Source organism: Aegilops tauschii, chromosome 6, assembly GCF_002575655.3.
Source record: "Aegilops tauschii subsp. strangulata cultivar AL8/78 chromosome 6, Aet v6.0, whole genome shotgun sequence".
NCBI classification, from domain to species: Eukaryota; Viridiplantae; Streptophyta; class Magnoliopsida; order Poales; family Poaceae; genus Aegilops; species Aegilops tauschii.
In genome coordinates, this window is record NC_053040.3 from 435,656,626 (window position 1) to 435,663,140 (window position 6,515).

At 48.4% G+C, this 6,515-nt stretch overlaps 1 long non-coding RNA gene across 1 annotated transcript; it reads right to left on the reverse strand.

Moving 5' to 3' along the window:
* Positions 1 to 3,019: 3,019 nt before the first annotated feature.
* LOC120966584 (uncharacterized) lies at positions 3,020 to 5,929 on the reverse strand. Its single transcript, XR_005760613.3, has 2 exons — positions 4,194 to 5,929; positions 3,020 to 3,341 (listed from the first exon to the last, which is right to left on the reverse strand). It is a non-coding gene; the product is annotated as an uncharacterized lncRNA (long non-coding RNA).
* Between the last annotated feature and the right edge of the window lie 586 nt (positions 5,930 to 6,515).

The window sequence follows — 6,515 nt, forward strand, 5'->3', positions numbered from 1 at the left end:
GAAATAATGGAAGATGGGTTGTATGCTGTTTTCCACAGATTTGAGGCTTTCCTAAAAAAAGGTTGACGCACAAGCAGTGACTGTTGGATGTCCATCCAACGGCCGTCGTGCTTCTTCAATCTCTGCTCTTCCTGCTCCAGCCGCTCAAACAAGCGCCGGCGGGACTGCCTGCTCCCTCCTCCCCGCGGCCGGCTGTGCTGCCGCGCAGGCTTCACCGCCCCACCGTACTCCCATCGCTGCCTAGCCATCCCTCTACTCACCCACACCTGTTGTTATTCTCCGGCGACGGCAGACGAACCAGTAAACCCTCGGATAGTCGTACTCCCCTCCGCGTGGGAAACAACTGCCGAGTCTTCCCTGCCTCCGTGTCGTTCCCTTCCTAGGCCTCGCCGTCGTCCACCGCCCTGGTGCTCCCGGCGCGGCCTGGTCAACGTGGTCAACGACCGACATGCATCTGAAGTGGACTGTACGTGGAGAGGCTGACAGCTGGGTCCACAGCCGCACGCAAGGAAATGCCTCCTTATTACGCGCAAAATAATGATTCCTCCACCTGACATCTGGGACCCACCGAAAGGGCCTCTGTATTTCGAGAAAAAACGTTACCGCCGCTGACAGCTCGGACCCACCAGCTATATCTTCGCACGCAAGGAAGTGCGTCCTTATTACGCACAAAAAAATGAATACTCCCCCTGCTAGCTGGCACCCAGTATAGTGGCAGGCTGACTTGTGGGCCTACTAAGTTGACGGGGACGGAGGGCTTTGTCAACTTAGTCAATATGCACGATTCTAGCTCCAGTGACCGTATGATGTCCATCCAACGGTCGTAGTGCTTCTTCAACCTCTGGTCTTGTTGCTCCAGCCGCCCAAACCAGTGCTGGTCGTGCCGCATGCTCCTGCCTCCCGTGGCCGGCTGTGCTGCCGCGGAGAACTCACCGCCCCCTACTATTCCCACCGCTGGCAAGGCCCTGCGGCGACGGCAGCCTCACACTGCAGCCGAACCAGTAAACCCTCGTACTCCTCTTCGCGCGGGCTTCCACTGCCACGTCTTCTCCGGCTCCGCGTCATCCCCTTCCTAGGCCTCGCCGTCGTCCACCGCCCTGGTGCTCTCGGCGCGGCGTGGTCAACGTGGTCAAGGAACGGCTTCCATCGGTGGTGGACTGTACATGGAGAGGCTGACAGCTGGGTCCACAGCCACCGCAAGGAAGTGCCTCCTTATTACGCGGAAAATAATTATTCCTCCACCTGACAGTGGGGACCCACCAGACGCGCCACCGTATTTCGCGAAAAAAATGTTTCCCCCTGACTGCGGGGACCCACCAGCTACATCTTCGCACGCAAGGAAGTGCGTCTGGGCAAAAAAACGATTCGCCCCCCTGACTGTTGGGACCCACCAGCTACATCTTCGCAGGCAAGGAAGTGCCTGACAGTCGGGACCCACCTGGTCGAAGCGTACGTAGCATTGTCATTCTGGTCGCGAACGTGTACGTATATACTGGTCGATGTAGAGGCGCGCACATGTCGTAGTAGAGGCGCGCACGTAGCATGTACACGTACGTACAGCGGCCAGTGTGCAAGAAAGAAAATACGGCCACGTACGTACATACGGGCAGGGTCTCGAACGCCTACTCGCGCATACGTACGGCCAGGGCTCGTGTACATGGCTGGGTCGGAACGGAGAAACATCGTCGTCGTCGTGTTCATGGGGAGCCAACCGGCTGGGTCGGAACGGAATGCGTCATCGTGTTCATCGGGAGGGCTTGGACGGAACAGCCGATGGAAACGAGGCCTGGCGTACCGCAAAACGGAGGAAACGGCCTTGTGTTCGACCGGCCACGTTTGAAACGGGATCCTGTTCATCGGGAGGGGTCTGGCGTACCGCAAAACGGAGGAAACGGACCTCCTACGGTCGAAACGGCGCTCCTGTTGATCGGGAGGGGTGTGGCGTACCGCAAAACGGAGGAAACGGACTTGTGTTGGAGCGCTACGGTCGAAACGGGGGTCCTGCTCATCGGGAGGGGTGTGGCGTACCACAAAACGCGACTCCACGGGACACTGTTCATCTCCACCGTCGACCCCCTCCAGCCTCCACGGGCTACTGTTCATCCACCGTCGACCTCCTCCAGCCTCCACCTGCGACTGTTCATCCACGGGCTCCTGTTCATCCAGCCTCCACCACGCGCTACTCCACCGGCTACTGTTCAACCAGCCCTCTCCACGGGCTCCTGTTCAACCACCCTTCCACGGGCTACTGTTCATCCAGCCCTCCACCGTCTACTATTCATTCTGCCCTCCACGGGGTTGTCCTATTCATCCTGCCCTCCACGGGGTCCTGTTCATCCAGCCCCAACCGGCTCGATCGATCGGGGTCCTATTCATCCAGAGGCAACACCACGGGGTCCTGTTCATCCACCCCCACCGGGAACTGTTCATCCAACCCCCCCCCCCCCAGCAACGCTCACTGTTCATCCAGAGGCAGCATCGATCGGCTTCAGTTAGCAGCTGTAGCGAAGGAATCACTCGATCGGGTTCAGTTAACAGCCATCGATCGATCGCTCGGGTTCAGTAACGCGTAGCCTGCAGTGCAATCACTCGGGTTCAGTTAGAGCCCAAGGCCTCGCTCGGGTTCAGTTAGAGCCAACGACTCGCACACACGCGCGTACGTGTACGAGAGAAACGTGCATCGCTCGGCCCCCGACCTCCCACCGTAACCGGGAACTCCCCGAAATTTTCCTCGCCCTCGCTTCTACCACGGTTTTTTCACTACAACAAGAACCCCCCCCCCCTTCAGCAACACATAGATGCGTTGTCGTTTGTCTGTATTAGCGTTGCTAAGGTCTACACCAACGGATTCATATGTGTTGCCGTTGGTGGCGTTGCAAGGGTCTACTACAGCGTATATAGATCCGTTGGTAATCGAGGAAATAATGTGTTGCAAAGCAACAACGGATTCATGCAACGCTTCTATGCGTTGGTGCTTGCAAAATAGAATAACCTCCATATATAATCATTTATAACACTGTTTGTGCTTGCAAAATAGAATAACCTCCATATATAATCATTTGTAACAGTAGGTAGTTTGAATGGCGGTACAAGGTATAACTTTAGCAAAATTTGATAGAGTAGAAATGAAAATGATATATTTATTCAATGGAACCATCTGTTACATTACGTACAACAGAAGTATCATCTAGTAGGGGTACATCATCTCCTTAGAAAATAAAATAAAATAAAATATCAAATTTCTAAACATTCAAGGAACTGTCTTGTTTCTCCTCCAGGTACCAAGAATCATCATACTTTCTCCAAGATCCAAGTAATCATCTTGTATTGAAATTCTCAACCTACAAAGAAAAATCATAATACTATTTAGGCGTAAATTCAATATGAAGTTTAAAGATATACATACTATGCACTCTACCTAAAAGGATCCACATAAAAATTACAACGTGTGCAAGAAAATATTGTTGGGGGAAAGACATAATCTTATGTATATCTGACAAATAACTTAGTATGAGGACATGTTAAAAGACTGATTATCTTTGCCAATTGTGTGTGCCTGTTCCCTATGAACAGCCAGCAACATGTATTCACTACTAGCAATTATCCAAACATTATATTATATCAACAATGAGATGAATTCAGCAACCAACTAAATGATGAGTAGGTAAGCAATAATATCGACTACACAAAATTAGATTTTTTCCGTTTCCAAAGATCTCAACATTAACTAGTTTAGTGTCTCACGTCCTGCTCATGCTTGGTATGATGTACTCAACGCCATGTAGTAGTAGGAGAAAGGAACTCAACACCAACAGCTCAAAATCATTAACTAATCTACATCACACAAAACTTCGTAGTTACCTGAGAACTAAAATGTCACATTATAATTTCTCAATCAAGAATAAGACTCTTACAACAGCAGAAGAAACAACATGGAAAAGAAACACTTCTTTAGATTTGGGCTTCTCTAGGAAAAAGTAGTGGATTTTTGTTTCTAGAGAAGGTAGGATCCAAGGTATTTACAGGGAAATAAAAATAATTTAATGCGGCACTATTTAATTCTTCAAGACCAAACTAGCACTAAGCTGAATATATATTTAAGAAATGCATCAGGGACTACCTATGTAATGGCTGAACAATCTGAATAAAAGCAAAACTAAGTAATGGATGAACAATTTTATGTCAGTACTTACCCAGTTTTAGCAAACAATACCCATGTGCCTTTGCTGCCAATGTAGAATATCATATAACCAAGAGGATTTGATTTTGGTCACAACTCAGCTCCCTAATCATGTATCATTTGTCATGTCCTTAAGAGCGGAAAAATAGACATATATTGGCACACTTAACTAACGAAGTTTCATTGGACCAGTTAGTGTAAAAATTAAGGATATGGAATAAATAAGAATGCTACATCATGAGGAGGAGATAAGGAAATGGACACCTTAGTGGCCTGAACCAGGGGAGGGTTTATCAAGTAAGCGAATGGGTTGCCTGACTTTCTGCGATTATGCCATAAGCTGTACATTTCCATCTGCCCCCGAAGTTGCACACCATTAAAGCAAGTTAATCCCTTACACAATCAGGCCAGGCAAGTTAATGATTTTAACAAAATCTATCGATCTGCACATCTATTGTCAACAGTTCGAAACCTGACCCGTAGGACAGTTTCATACCAACATCATAGTTACTGCATTTGTTTAGATACTGAAAGACTGTTAGCTGACATCTTGTAGGCACAAAAATTGCAAGGGAAAAATCACATGATGAGATACACACATGCACAGGAACAAATAATACTAACAATTGCAAGGACATGGAACCATGGAATCATAAAGGAGCTAGAGGGTTCCGTGATTATTATTGTACGCATTGTACATATTGAGTAATTTTTTGCAATGGAGAGCATAAAAGAGAATCTGATCCAGAGAAAGATTAGAGAAGAGATAACAAGTAGTTGTTTCAATTTGCAAGAATTTTAAAACATACAGATCTTATACTTTTATTTGGGAATGCAAATTATCTTCTATACTGTATATGTACTAAGGAGTAGGAAAATCAGCAGCAACAGCAATAGCAATCAGTGGCAGCAGCAATAGCAACCAGCAGCGATAGCATGTGTCTACTGTATAGGAATCAAGGAGCAGCAAAATCAGTAGCATCGGCATAGCAATTAGTGGCAGTAGCAAACAATCAGTGTAATAGGGCTGTACATGTACTTTCAATCAGCAGGCACGCACGCACCACACACACACATGCACAGGAGCCAAGCACACACGCGACTGCAGACAAATGCACGCCGGGCACCAAAATAAATCCAAAAGGAGCACCATCGCCGCCGAAGGCTTCGCGAGCCACAAGAACCACCTGCACGCGCGGGATCCAATTGGTAGTTGAGGAACACGGTCGGAGCTCCACCACATGCTCCTCTCCCCTCGGGCCCGTCTCCACTGCCGACCATCACCGAGAGAAGGGAGCAGCACCCTACACCACAACTTGCTTCAGATCCATGCCTGAGCCGGAAGGCGAAAGCAGCGATGCCTGAGCCGGAAGGCGGAAGCAGCGACGCGGAGTAGTGACCTCTGGAACAGAGGCGAGCGAGCTGCGCCGGCGATCTGTGTCGACTAGAGTTACTGTGGGACACGTGCAGCGGCGTCGACGACGTCGCCACGGAGGAATATAGGACGAGTGAACTGAGGGGGAGTCTGGCCCATGAGCGACGGTGCGGGACATCACCGGATTTAGGGAGAATCGAAGGTGGCGGCGGCTTGTCATGGAAGTCAGACGAGAAAGAGGGGAATCGGGGAAGAGAAATGGCGGATGAGGTAGGTGTTGGTACGGGGAGGTTTGATTTATTTTATGGAGAGGAGGTTGGCTCTAAGCGCGGAAGGCTTGGGGACGAGGAGGTTAGCTCTAAGTGCGGGAGGTGGGAGGTTGGATAAACAACAGATCCTACAGTATCGTTGGTACAAATGCGTTGGTATAGGGGGGATTTTGTTGTAGTGTTTCCGTCATGGACGGCCTAAAGAATGTCATGTAGCTGCGTCTCCGGCCCGCCCAGGACGAAAAGCCCATTTTCTGTCATGATTTTTTGTCATAGAAGTAGGAGCCCACCACATCTATAATGATACCGGGTTTTGTCACAATTATCGTCATAGAAGTGTCATATGTATGACAGAAAAAAAATTCGTTCAGCCCAAAATGTCACGGATGTGTCTTTTTTTTTAGTGTTATTAGCTAAGCTGAAAGAAAAATCTTTGAATGCTAGAATGAAATATGACCCTGCTTTTGCTACTTCACCTATCTGTGTTACTGATAAAGATTATGATTTCTCTGTTGATCCTGAGATAATTACTTTGGTTGAATCTGATCCTTTTTATGGCTATGAATCTGAAACTGTTGTGGCACATCTTACTAAATTAAATGATATAGCCACCCTATTCACTAATGATGAGAAAACTCGTTAGTACTATATCCTTAAATTATTTCCGGTCTCATTAAAGGGTGATGCTAAA